The sequence below is a fragment of the Chroicocephalus ridibundus genome, chromosome 3 (assembly GCF_963924245.1).
Source record: "Chroicocephalus ridibundus chromosome 3, bChrRid1.1, whole genome shotgun sequence".
NCBI lineage: Eukaryota > Metazoa > Chordata > Aves > Charadriiformes > Laridae > Chroicocephalus > Chroicocephalus ridibundus.
The window spans coordinates 82,579,961-82,595,254 of NC_086286.1; the positions used below are offsets into that span (position 1 = coordinate 82,579,961).

The 15,294-nt window shown below is 36.5% G+C and overlaps 1 protein-coding gene across 3 annotated transcripts in view; it reads right to left on the bottom strand.

The window, feature by feature from the left end:
- GRIK2 (glutamate ionotropic receptor kainate type subunit 2) overlaps positions 1-15,294 on the bottom strand; it is a 418,840-nt gene that overhangs the window by 36,908 nt on the left and 366,638 nt on the right. The gene's annotated exons all lie outside the window — the stretch shown is intronic.

The window sequence follows — 15,294 nt, forward strand, 5'->3', positions numbered from 1 at the left end:
AAGATTTTAGGTAAGAGATAGTTTCACACTCTGGTCACACTAACACCAGCTTGCCATTCAGAAACTGACTACTAAAAGTCCTAAAAATTAATATGTGTTTTCTGCTTTAATATTCACAGAACGCAAAGAACTGTTGTGATAAGAAGGGAGGGACAGCAGTTTGGCACAAAGTGATGCTGTGCAACTACAGAGGAGTTGTTTCCTTTCTTTCACCTCAGCTTCTTTGAAAAAGGATATTACCTTCCCTGATCTTTGTAGAACACAGTGCTTAAGAGATCATAACCACTGAATAAATTGAAGGTATTAGAAGTACTGAACATTTTATATTACATTTGCCCCATCTGTTTAATAATGTTTCAAACTCAAGACGTATCAGAAAATGTTCAGTAATGTTAAATCTTGCCTAGTAAATAAAATGTAGAAATACAGCATGAAAACTAGTTTAATCAGAATTTTTAAGGAGTCTTTCATCTTTTAATGTCACCCTTAAACATAACTATGCCGTCAGCTACGGTGAAGATACTAAACAAAGATTGATACTACAAACCTTTCTGAAGTTCAGCTGATTGGCAGCCATAAATTCTGCCCCAGAGGAGAATTAGCAGTGTATGTGGAATAAAAAGAACATTTATTTAGAAAAAAAGATGACTTTGTCCCCCTGCTGAGATACAATCCAAGAGTTATTTCACTCTGCCTGGGGACTTAGCAAATCAAACATTCGAACTAACTCTAGTGTCAACGCTAACAAAAACTGAAGACTTTTAGGACTCTGCATGAACACATTGTTACTGTGGCTGATTGCAAAAGATTTTAGTAACAATGAAGGGGGAAACCATTTATCTTCAAAATAAACTGTGAACACATAAAATAGAGAAGACCAAACAGATACGGTGTTTCCTCATAGTGTTTGTTTTGAAAAACAAGTACTTCTTGCAAGCATTGAATATTGCACTACAGAATAACGTACTTTAAGAAATGCACATCAGCTCTGTAGGAATTTAAATTACTATGTAATACAGACAGAATACAGACAGAAAATAAATGTTTTTCAATATTTGTAAAATTTTACCAAGAACCTGTATTTAATTTTTTTAACATACAATCTTCACCCGAGTACACGAAACAAATATTTTAGCCACTATAAATAATTTGAGCAATATAAAAAATTGGCAGAGAAAACAATTTTAGTAAACTGTTAGATACATATTGCTGATGTGTGTTGAGGAAAAAAAAAAAGAAAAAGCTAAATGAGCAATAATAGGAAATAAAGAAAGAATGAACTGTAGTACATATACATTTCTAGATGTCTGTTGAAAAAAAAAAATATATATTCCAGGATGAAAACATGTTAGCAAGGGGAATGGTTGCTCTCTACTGAAGAATCAGAGCATGTGAAAAAATACAATACCCTCTAAAGGACAAAGTGCTCATATTACAATGACTGATTTAATCAGCTAGGATAAAGCCACAGCTACTATTGAAAAGGAAGGAACAAAGGTCGCCAACAAAATCAGAGAAAGCTCCTGCATAGGATTGCTTGCTTACTGGAATAATTAAAACAACAACTAAAGAAAAGTGAAGAAGTCTACACATGATTAGTGAGACTGTAGAAGATAACACAAAGCCTAGAACATCAGTGCACATGGCTCACCACTGTGAAGCTAACAAAGGTGATAGAAAGTGCACAGTGATCTCTCAGTTTTCTCATATAGACAGAACACCACAATGTCTTTGCACTGTTTTCTTCCACTCCTAAAAGCTAAAAGACAGAACTGAAATGATGCCAAGGAAAACAGCTCACCTTTTCATGTGGCCCTTAATCTTTTTGGTGACTCCTAAATTCTAACTAGCATTTAGAAATTCTTACCAGAAAAAGTGTAAAATACAGGTTATAGGATTTGTTTTACACACAACAGAGGATGTTTTATCCTAAAATAAAAAACATTGGATTCAAGCAAATACAGCCACAAATGGTATTCCTCTGTGTTTGGCAAACTACTCAGCAGACTCACACGACTGAAATAAAGAAGCCAAAACAATCAAAGCATCAGGAGCCCGTTTGACATTGAACTAAAAAGAATGACACTCCAATATGTACATATTGCTTCTTGTGGTTATGGCTGCGTCATTCATACTGATAGAAGCAGATGCTGCAATTTACGCTGTGTTTCCATCTTTCACTGTGTGCAAATCAAGCTGGTTAATCATAGTATTACAGAAACATACAATAGTTTGGCTTGGAAGGGATTTTTAAAGGTCATCTAGTCCAAACCACCTGCAATGAGCAGGGACATCTTCAATTAGATTAGGTTGCTTAAAGCCCCATCCAGCCTGACCTTGAATGTTTCCAGGGATGGCACATCTACCACCTCTCTGGGCAACATGTTCCAGTGTCTCACCACCCTCATTGTAAAACATTTCTTCCTTATATCTAGATCTACCATCTTTGAGTTTAAAGCCATTACCCCTTGTCCTAGCACAACAGGGCCTACTAAAAAGCTCTTTCTTTTAAGCCCCCTTTAAGTACTGAAAGGCTGCAATAAGGTCTCCCTGGAGCCTTCTTTTCTCCAGGCTGAAAATGCCCCGCTCTCTCAGCCTGTCTTCATAGCAGAGGTGCTCCAGCCCTCTAATCATCTTTGTGGCCTTCTGCTGGACTTGCTCCAATAGGTCCATGTCCTTCTTATGCTGAGGGTTCCAGAGCTGGACGCAGTACTCCAGGTGGGGTCTCATGAGAGCAGTGCAGAGGGGCAGAATCACCTCCCTCAACCTGCTGGCCACGCTTCTCCTGATGCATCCCAGGATATGGTTGGTCTTCTGAGCTGCAACCACATGTTGTCACCTCATGTCCAGTTTTTCATCCACCAGTACCCCCAAGCCCTTCTTGACAGCCTTCTTCAGGCTGCTCTCAATCCCTCCATCCCCCATCTTGTATTGATAACTTGGGTTGCCCCGACCCAGGTGAAGGACCCTGCACTTGGCCTTGTTGAACCTCATAAGGATCACACAGGTGTACTTCTCAAGCTTGGCCAGGTCCCTCTGGATGGCATCCTCTCCCTCAGGCATGTCAGTTGCACCAGTCAGCTTGGTGTCGTCTGAGGGTGCACTTGATCCCCCTGTCTACCTCATCAATGAAGACTTTAAACAGTACTGGTCCCAATACAGACCCCTGAGGGACAACACTTGTCACCAATTTCCATCTGGATGTTGAACCATTGACCACTACACTCCGGATGCGACCACCCAGACAATTCCTCATCCAGCAAACAGTCCACCCATCAAATCCATATCTCCTCAATTTAGAGAGCAGGATGTTGTGGGGGATGGTGTCAAAGGCCTTACAGAAGTCTAGACAGATGACCTCTGTAGCCCTTCACGTGTTCACTGATGCAGCCTCTGCATCATAGAAGGCCACTAGGCTGGTCAGGCAGGACCTGCCCTTGGTGAAGCCATGCTGGCTGTCTCGAATCACCCCCTGTCAGCTTATATACTCCATCAAAGAAGTGTATTATTTTATCTGGGTTAGTCCACCATACTGTTTCATCTAACTAGAAAATACTGTCTGGAAATCCAATCTAACCTGAAATCAACCAGAAATGAAGTCTGTATAAGATAACTCATGGTGACATGATTCATCATGCTCGTGTTCCCTTCAGTAGTAAGAAAGCTGCCTATGCTTTGAAACATTTGAATTTCATTGGAAATAAAAAAGACAACTAACCAACAGGAAAGAAGGAAATAGAAAGGTTAAACAAATCAAGAAACTCATCTACCTGGCGCATAAAATGGTAGCTGTCACAATGATATTCAGAGGATACTGTCAGTGACATACTCAGCGTTCATAAATTAAAGATCATTGGAAGATAACATGCATGTCAGGGATTACAAAAGGAAGCATGGCAAAGGCTCTAAGTTAGCCTAATGCTGTGCACAAATGTGAGGCTGCAAACACAAGGAATCATCATTAGTAATGTATTACTGCTCTATCCTGAATCACTGGCCAGGAAATACAAATATCTGAGCAGTGAGACTCTGGATCACAAGGTTAGAAAAAAATCAAGATGTAGAATGAATGCCAGCATAAACAATGACCAAAGGACAGGGAAGCAGACTTCATGATACAAGACAAGATTGGATAAATGCACAGTAAAAATGTGCCATGCAAATTCTGACACTTTCTACAAAGAAAAAATTACAAATCCATTAATGGAGATTTTTATTTTAATGATAGCATCCAGTTTCTTTCCTGGCTTCTAAAAGTATTCGAATGTCACAGACAATGTCTCAGCTTTGCTTCCACTCATGCAATACTTAAACTCAAAAGAGGCTGTAGTAACAAAGGAAAGATTAAAAGTAATTAAGATTAAATTTTGAGAAATAAAATAAGTAAAAAAAAAGTCAGAAGCTCAGATCTTATATATTTTATGAAAGCACTCTCCACCACATAAGAATTAAACCATTACAACTTAAAGCCAAAAAAATTCCCACAGACTCCCAATCCTACTACACTATTTTCCATTTATGACACTGCTTATAACAGCTATGTGACTTTTGTTTTCCTGAGCATTGTATTCTTAGTGGACTCAAGCCACTTCTCTTAAAGTTGCTTGATTCATGGATTTTTTTAAGGCCAAAGAAACAATTACGCACATTTATTCTGTCCTTCTGTAATACACAAACTATGAAATGTAACTTCTGAAGTACTTCACCAAGCTCATCGCTTTGTTTACACTGACAAAAAGAATGAAATATGAAAAGTGCATTCATAAAGAACCATGTACATGAGCCTTAGCAAGGTGCTCAATATGGTCTCTCGCAACATCCTTGATGACAAGCTAGTAGGATATGGACTAGACAGATGGAACACCTACAGGTGGAGAACTGGCTGAGATGTTAATCTTGAAAGGTGGTAGCTAATAGCTCAAGGCCAGATTGGCATCTTGTTCACGAATGGAGGGCCTCAGGGGTCAGTCCTAGAGCTGACACTATTCAATATCTTCATAAACAGTTTGGAAAATGGTATTGAAAGCACCCTCACCAAGTTTTTGGATGACACCAAACAGGGAAGAGGTAGATACAGTGGAAGAAAGAGCTACCCTGCAGAGAGACCTCAAGAGGCTGGAAAATTAGTATAACAGGAATTGCATGAGGCTTAACAAAAATAAATGCAAAGACTATCCTGGGAGAAAGTACCCCAAGCATCCGTACTGGCTGGGAATTGACTGTCAGGAATGTATCTTGGCTGAAAAGGACTTATGGATCCAAGAAGACAGCAAGCTGAATATAAGTGATCAGCCAATCCTTGCAGCAGGAAAGCAAATTGCAGGCTGTATCAGCAAGACTATAGCCAACAGAAAAAGGGATGTGATTAATCCACAATATTTGGCAATTGTCAAGCCACACCAGGAACACTGTGCCCAGTTTTCATCCTCCAAGTTCCAGAGAGATGTTACAATCAGAATGTCCAACAAGGTGATCAGAGCGCTGGAGATCTCAGCTTACAAAGATTGATGGAAATGGTGTTGTTCAACCTAGAGAATGGAAGGCTGACACAGAATCTAATCATGTTCTTCCATTAACTAAAAAGAAAGTCAGAGAGAAGTTCAAGGTATTCTCTTCATTAGGACGTACAGTTACAGCATAAGAGGCAAAGGTCCAAGCTGCTGAAGGGAAATTCTTTGTGGATATAAGAAAAAAATTCTTCACCATGAGAACAGCTAAGCATTGGAACGGGAAGCCCAGACAAGTAGTGGAATCATCTGATTGGAAATATTAGAAACAGCTTCACGTGGGCCTGAATAAGCTAATCTAAGGCCTTGCTTTCAATTAGGAAAGCAGATGTCCTCCAATAAGATGAAGGGAAATCTAGAAATCTATTCTAAATTTCAGTTTTAATTGATTTCTATGATTCTTTATCAGTAGGAAGTTACATACAGTAATAAGTGTTTCTGGAGACTCTTTAAATTTTGAAGTTGAGCAATTCCAGGAAAACAAAACAAAACATATAATTTTCTGTTTGGGGGAAAAAAAGAAAAAAAAACCAACAAACAAACAAATCAAACAAAAAAACTCCACAACCCCAAACAAAACAAACCCCAAAACATTGTGAACATAAGTAGTTTATACAAGCCAAAGGCAAGCCCATTATTATCCGGAAACATGTGTTTTTCTGTCTTTTTCGCCCTTCAGTCCTTTGAAACTCAAGTAGTCTCACCCCGATTGTTTCGTACATGACCCCTTGGAAATTCGGAACACAAGTATGGAAATCCAAGCTGAACTGTTCATACAAAACATTTATTTTATTCATTCCTTATTAATTTTCATAAGTTTGACATTTTGTTTTGGCACATGCCCTAAATCTACATAGCTGTGAAATAAGCTAGAAAATGCATTTCTGATGTTCTTAAAATGTCAAAAGCACTAATGTATCTCAAGATTTTTTTCTAAACATAAGAAGGCTAGATGTCAAATTTAGGTGAAGCAAATATTATAGATGATCCGCTTATAGCTTATAGCTGTTCTAACACATTTGGGGTATGTTTCCAGTATTTCAGGCCACAGAGGATTAGTACCATTCAGTGAGAGATAAACAAAGTTAATTAATTGAATACATTTCAAATCATACTATGACAGGCTTGAAGCTGAGAGAATAAACCAATGGCCTAAGGTAACGGATGTTTTAGGACTTCTGTAATTGTCCTCAAGCATTATAAGTACAGAGAAATTCAAAGATACGGCTATCAGAAAGAATTTGAACACTTGCAGAAATTAAAATAAATTGTAAATAAACATAAATAGCCTGCTTGCTTTCCTGAACTGTCACCAAATGGAAATATGTAAAGGCTGCTTGCTGCTGTTCGAATATTTATCAATGACCGATGATGTGTTTGTTTCACTGTGCATTTTTTGTACTTCTTCTTTCTGTAATTTATATGTGTGTACACTGATCCACCTCTCCCAGTTCTTAATATGAATCTGAATTCTTTGGAATAGGTACTGTTTTCTCCAAACTTCTCAATGTTTCTGAAGTGAACAACGATGGGATCCTGATCCATTACTTGAGACTTCTGAGCTAAACAGCAGTATATGCAAATTATGGTAACTGTCAGAATTAGCTACAGGAATCAGAATGGAAGATATCAGATCTTACTAATTTTTAAGCTTTACACAATATCACTACGTGTCCTGTTTCCAGATATTTTGTTTTAAATAATCCATTTAAATTTGTTTTAATAACTGAAATATTTTCTAGTAAGCCTTAGCTGATTTTACACTCCAAAAGTAAGTGCTGTTTTTTGAGGCAGCAGAAACATTGTATTTACCAATTTTGACATAGTGAGCACATTATGTGTAAAACGCAATTTGGTCTTAATTGCATATCTACAGCTGATGCCTCCATAATATAATATGATGGCATAGACATTCCAAACTCTGCATTCACATATGTGGAACGCAGTTTTGAATCATTGCTATAGGCGAAGGCATAGCTTTTACAGAGCACCAAGCTAATCACTAGCAACTTAAGTATACTGAAAATATTACACATTCCTCCACCTGTGCTGAACAGCAGATCAGATTTAAATCAGTTTAACTGTCCTCTATCACTCCACAGACAGTGTTAATTCAAATGAACTTCTGAGTGTCATTGGATTTTCAGACCAGATTAGCAACTAGTTATAAAAATTACCTTTGTAGTACTGTATTCTCTTTATTGTCTCCTAGAACTATGAGACTGGCTTTTTCTCTGTTATCAAAGAAAAGTGAAAAAGACACTGTCCTCTTTATCAGACTAGTCTTCAGGGCATTTCTTTTCTTCTTTTTTTTACCCTTTTTATTTTTTCTTTTTTTCCCTATTTTTTCAGAACTGCTGAGGCCTGAAAACCCCTAAGTGAACCAGCCGATTTAGATTTTGTTGCGTCAGCATAAAAACAATAAAACCAATGCATACAGCATTCTCTCCTCCATAACGGCAGTTTTCATGGTCCATAGAGCACAAATGAAAAAAGGTAGCAAAGGTGTTTCTGCCAAGAATAGAGCTACAAGGAATGAAAAATGCAGTGCTCAGAGAAAGACATTTTTACTCTTACCTCGATTGTGCTGACTTTTTGTTTTAAAACCCAAAGATTTTGAACAGACGTTAAATATTTAAAGTAATTTATGGTTAAAAAACCCAAACCCTAATGCTATTGAAATAAGTTTTCACTATCAGCTTTGACCTGGAAATAAGTAAGGATTTTATAGCTCCAAAAACACTAAGGGACTTCAGAAAACTTCCTTGCTTTTTATACCAAAATGATTTATAGCCCTCTACTGAATTATAACTAATGTAACAATGATTCTTCTTGTAAAATGTGGAAGATGACAAGTGTGATATTTCTCACATTTCTGTAGGTTTTTTTTCCTTTGTATGTATGAATAGGACATTAAGTAATTTTAATCTGTTTTTAAAGCAGATCCTATGTTCTGCATGTTCTGTAAAGATAAATCCACTTCCGCTCACTCTGCTTGTTTTCTCTTACAAACTGGAGTACAAAACTCCCCATTTCGATTGCACTGTGTCTAGAAGCAATCTCCTTTTCCAAAAGCATAGTGCATAGTTTCACCATTGGAACTCAGCATGAAGTTCACAAACACTACTTTAAATATTTACCTCTAATAGGGCAAGAATTTGTCACAACACCATAAATTTAATAATTGCAATCTCACAGCATCTATATCAGCATGGAAGATTTTTGTGCAATATTCAAAGCAAAATTAATATGAAATATGCCCAAAACACTCTGTTGCTGTTGTGATTTGAAAGAAACTCATCAGGCAGCATTAGAACTAAAACTCATAGCATTCAAGATATCTTTGAATGAGCAGAAGGGACAGAAAGCCCACTATTATTTGCTAATTTCTTGCACAAAACAGGAATAAATATTGTTTCTTTATCTACACAGATTTCAAAAACTTAATGGAAGTTCTTTTTTTTTTTTACTTTTGGCACCTGACAAGCAGCAGCATTAGCATTCGTTATTGCCTGTAATGATAGTCATCAAAATAAGCCTAACAGCACAGGCAGATTAGTGGGGTTTTTCCCCTAATAAATTCCCCCATCAGTGCTGTTGCCAGATCTAACAACAAATCATCCAAAAGAGCCGATAATTTCAACTCTACAAAATATTTCGCGTAAAATATTTGCCACCTATAGATTAGCATAAGACATCACTGAGGTATTCTGTGGTGGGATTTGAATTTAGCATTAAGTACTTTTTTATTACAGTAGGTAAATTACCAACAACACTGGACCATATGTGCTAGCTAAGAACAGCTGAGTCTCTTTCTGTACTCGTCTGACCTTGGCCACTAGAAAATTGGAGTTAATTCAGGTAAGCAGGATTGATGCCATATGGGGTTCATATGAAAGGTACAGAGGAGTGGTAGGATACTGATCAGAATAACTGCTTGTTTGTTAGCAAATCTGTCAGGTCTTGGGATAATTCTGGCAGTTTTATCTCGAAACTCTCGTTGTCTCCTAAACAATATACTTGAGAAGATAAGCAACGTAACACTTAAGGAGCTGCTTTCCTCCAACAATTGAGAGGTTAAAAAAAATGGGGATGAAATGCTACAGTAAAAGACACAAGTGTGAATAAAGTAATTGGGAATTTCCAAGAAAAGAAAAAGGAAGGGAAAGTTCATCACCAGTTTACCGGTTTGACCATTCAGTGACTTAAATCAGTCACGTTAGTGTTTTCTGTTAAATAATACACAAAAGCTTAGCCAAAGACAATTCTAAGATTTCTCAGGCTAATTTTGTGCCAACTACTTGTTTTATTATTGCTTATTACAAAGGTCTTAATAGATAACCAAACTGTGCAGAACCATTATTGGGAAAAAAAAGAAAAAAAAAAAAAGACCATTTTGAGTAGGAATATTACGTGTGGTTTTCTGAAACTACTGAATCCAAAATTCCAATATTTTATATGTTTTTGCAGAGGAAAAGCAAAAGCTTGCGGTTTCGGTAGAACCTTAGCTATTATATCTTCTTTAGGAATAGGTTAGATTGAACTTTAAATTCCAAAATTAATTTTAGTTTGAGCACATTTGACATTGGCTGTAGGAACAAATACTTATTTCTGTGACAACAATGAAGTGGTCTGTCAGGTCTACACTGAGAAGTGTTCATAATATGGTATGGCCTGAGCATTGTAGCTTGAAAATTATGGATGTTCTATTCCTGTTAGTTGCCCTGAATTCTTGGAAAGATCGAGGTGAGAAGTACTGTAACCTCTTATTTCTTCCCATTTTAATAATTTTCTATGTGCACCTATGATGCAAACATAAGTCTAAGTGTAGTAATATTAAACATCATGTTGAATAACAGAAATCAAAATTAAAATGACTCTAACAATGAGCCGTATCAGCCAGAACAAGGGAACAAGGGAATAACAAGTTAGGCCGATGTGACCTTCGCTCTGTCCTTATCTTAAACTAAACACAGTGAATTCAGAGATCGTTTAAGCCTCTCAGTAGTATGTAGATCAAATTTCTACAAGTCAAACTTCCATTACAAAGCTAGTACACTACTCTGATGTTTATTATTTGCACAAATATTGTACAAATTAGGGAAGAGGAAGAGAAGAATATAAGTGGTAAGTACTTGCCTTACTTTCCCTGAAAGTTGAAAGTTCTTCAAAGCCTATTAAATACTTGACACGATAAACACAAAAAATCTGACTTCTGTCTTACAGAAAATCTTGGTATTTCAGCAATTGAAGACACACTGAATTGTAATGAAAAGTAAAATAAGAAACTGCGAAATCGAATTTCAAAAAAGCATTAAATAATAATGCATTAGGAACAAAGGATATAGAATGACAGGGAAAAAATAGGAGAGTGTAAAATTTCATATCAATTTCGCTTGGCAGAAAAAGGAATAAAATAATAAAAATCAAAAGTTAACCATGTAAAATTTTTATTTTGCAAAAATTTATATTTTTCATAGAGAATTCCTTAGCTGGCGTAAAAATTTTCTGTGTTTCTCAGCAATATCACACCATGTGAGCTGCAGAGATGCCTTAATGATATTTTAAGCTTTCTAACTGAAACTTGTACTAATTCCAGCAGTAGAATACTTTTATTATTGACTAAAATACTAATTTATGTATTTATAGTTACACATGGTAAAAGCAATTACAATTTATTATCTATGAATTTTGGGGGCTGCTCAGAATTTTATATCAACAATGAAATGCTTAAAACATGGCTTGAAATAATTACTCTGTGGAATGTGACACCTGAGTTCTGAAATACAGTCAAGAGGAGGAACAGACATTTGATATTATATGCTGCCATGCTCTAGTGGAAATCCATGTGCCATCACAGAAATATTGTAAGGACTGGTATGTGATATCAAAACTCCTAGAAAATTTATTAAGTTAACGATTGTATGGCATTATCAGAACTGCTACGGATTCTAGGCATTTCTTCCCTGGAACCGCTGCGTGTAGCTGTGCATCATACTGCAGATTCTGTGTTTCCCCTGTCAAGCTGTCAATTGGACATCAAAATGAAATTCTGGTATTCATCCAGTAAAAAACTAAAGGGGAGCACAATATCTGATGAAGTTTGAGCATCTATTAAGTTAAATTTAGCTACATTTATATTAATATCTTTGCTCACTTTCTTACAAAAACAAGCCAACCTTTTCTGGATGCTACCAAATTATTCTGCTGAGCAGTTTCAAACAATAGCAAATGGTACTAGAGTGTTTTACTTTATTCCCTAATTTTATTGTTTAAATTAAACTATTTGTGAAAATCCAGAAAATTCCATTCTAGGGAGTTTTATGGAAACTAATCTATGAAAAACTATTTTAGAAACCTTCAATGAATAATAAATAAATATGTAACAAATTACTATAGTAAAAGTTGATCATTACCTGTGACTGACTTCATGTCCTGCTGTTCATATGCGTCCCATAGGACTGAAAGCAATGGCAACAAAAATAAAATGAAGGCACAGAAAACTAATAGATTTATTCTACATTTTATTCGATACCAGTTATATTTCTCTAGTATTTTTCTCTATATTTGTCTAGACAAAAATAAACAGTTGCACTCATAGTGCTTGTGTTTGTATTTTGGCACATGTTACTGATGCCATTGTCAAGGCCTTATTGTGGTAAGATTATTTCAGGTGACCCTTCACTGCTCACAGAAAGGATTGCAGAGATCAGCTATGAGTTTGAAAGCCATTGTGCTGGGAAACACGTTGTAGCAACACTGCAAATCTGATTTCTCTGCATATTCCAAGAAGAAAAGCATCCAAAACAGTGACAGTACAAAGAGCTTCCAACATGACAAAGTGGATGAAACTTTTGGAGAAAGTAAGGGAATAGTTTCCTCTCTATTTTGAATATTGGTCATCTGCTGAGGTTGCTTAAAATGGTGCCAATTAACATAATAGTTTTTTCTAAAGAGAACCTGGGTCAGCAGTTGGACTAATGCTCTACTAGTTCACTTTAATTAATCAGCTACAGAGAGATGATAAACGTTATCTGTCAGCAATAAAATTAATAAAGAAAAATAACCTGCTTTAAGGTGTATAGCTTTATAAATATCTTTTAACTTTAATCATAAGACCCTAATCAACTACTGTTGTTTCATTTTAGCAATAGGTAACTTCAGCAATGGGCATAAAATACTGTGCATTCAATGTCATTTCTCAAATGGGGACAAGTACTATCATAGAATCATAGAATCTTCACGGTTGGAAGGGACCTTTGAGATCATCGAGTCCAACCATACACACACAAAAAAACCCTACAATCTCTGTCACTAGAGCATGCGCTGAAGTTCCAAATCTACATAATCATATTAATTTGCATTTATATTCTTATAATTTGATTCTGGTTTGGGTTTATCTGACAAAGTTGCGCTGAACCGTACAGGAAGGTGCCAATTTACTCAAGATCTCTGATAAGTGTATATTCATGTTCATTGTGGCAGATGTGATGGTATCTGTTGATTAGCACGTTCTGTCCATTGATATCATGGCAGTATTTGCTGGAATTCTAGGATTTTTACTTTTTTTCCTAGCAAACATATTCTATAGCTAATTTTATCCTACAAGGATGGATAATAACCGGATATTATGGTATCCCTGACAGGTTTTTGCCTTTAAGTCCAAAGAAACAGCAAACAAAAAAATTATATACAAGCAACCGTCCCACAATCATAGCATTTTCTTTGCATTATAATTATCTCCATTTGATTTTCTTACTTTGAGTAAAATGCAAGAATAAAGAAAATCTCAGTAACTTGCTAATTTGCTCTTCTTACACCAGGACTGCATAGTCATATAGTATGATTATTCTGGTTTTGCCTGCAATTAGCTATTAATGGGACTTATATTTCCTTCACTATTAGGCTCAGAAAAAAAAAAAAAGAGAAAAAAAAATTGACACTTAAAACAATTGTCTTCCTCAAGTGAAAGCGGGCCAAAACTTTGAAATGGCTCTTCTTCCATTCCAGGAGGAATATTGTGGACACTGAAGCTGGTAAGGGAAGGAGAACCAGCTCGTTATGTGTCATTAATGCAATCACTGCCCACTTCCTGAATGCAGCACTCCAGATGTGTCTCACTAGTGCTAGAGAGGAAAGATCACCTTCCTTCACGTTCTGGCAATATTCTGCCTAATGCAACACAGCTGGTCAGCCTTCCAATCTGCATTAGTATATGGGGTTATGCCTTCCCAGGTGCAGGTTTTTGGCATTTTCTTCTGTTGACCTGCATGAGGTTCCTGCCTGCCCATTTCACCAGCCTGTTGAGGTTTCTCTGAATTGCAGCACAATCATCTGGTCTATCAACTACTCCTCTCAGTTTTGTACCATCTGTAAACTTGCTGAGGGTCCGCTCTGTCCTACCATCCAGGTCATGAACCCAATTGCGTTCATTGGGTCCTGGTATGGGACCCAGTATTGACCCTGGGGGCATACTGTGTGTGACTGATCTCCGGATGGACTTCAAGCTGTTCTAAACAGCCCTTTGAGCCTAGCAGTCAACCAGTTCTCATTCCTACTCACTATCCATTTATCTGGTCCATACTAGACTAGATAGACACCTGTCGTCAAGGATGTAGAACAGTTTCCTGTCCGTTCCTTGTGCTGATCTCTCCTTTAAAGTCTAAAGGCATTTTAGGCTTAGGCATTAGACCACTAAAGTAAAGGCATTTGAAATACCCTATAGGAAAACTCTCATTATATTACTTATCATGTTTTGGAGATAAAATGGATTTCTGCTATGCTAAAGAGATACCTTGTTTATATATCCATTTTGCATACATCTTCAAGTACAAAAAGCAAACATTTATCTCCATTTATCCCTGTCACTGCACTCTTTTACTTGCTAGGTGTAATGACTTGGTTTGAGACTCTATTCCTTCCTATTTTAATTCTACCTTCTCTACTGTTTACAGATGCTAGTTCACTAACATTTTCAGAAGACAAAACAGTACCCCTGCTGCCCCCAACCTAGGAGTAAAAGTCAGTCATTGAAAAACTTTCTTTTTTTCTGTAGAAAACCTACTAAAAACAGTCTTAGGTAGCTCATTTTCTTTGTTTGAAACCAAGTTTTCATAATTCTGTTTGATCTTGCTCTAGAATTTTCCTTAGCTCTCTTCTTATTTATTAGAAAAAAATGGTTTATCTCAAAAATCCAGTCTTGAGTGCTCATCTTAAAAATCTTCACTGAGAATTCATTAAAACTTGCCCATTGTGCCTTAGCAATTTTAATCTGATTTTGTGACCTTTATGTAGCTTTAAAAGTAGCTTTAAAAATTTCAATTTGTTTTAAATCACTAGCTTAGTTGTTTTTTTCTTTTTCCATTTGTATACACCAAAAACCTCCTTGTTCACCTCAACTGTTTTGATCCTCACTCACGTATAGTATAATTAATGCTTAAGTAGAGATATCTTGAGCATTTGCTTTGACCAGCTTATTTTTCCTCTTTGTTGGTTTGGTTTTTTTGGGTTTTTTTTTTATTTATTTTGAGTCTTTTTTGATATGTATGAATTTACTTCAGACCGGAAGCTGACAAGAGGCTTATGGCAATCTTATTTTCCCCCTCTTTAAACTGACTTTATGTAAACAATACCAAATACCATAGCTGCAGTGCAGTAGCTTTTTTTCTGGATTGCAGGGTAACCCATTTAGTTGAAGTATCAAATGATGGAGAAGGGACTACTACCAGCTTATGCATAAATTTACTTGTCTTTCGGATCAACCTTTTGACCTCCTTGGAGACAATGA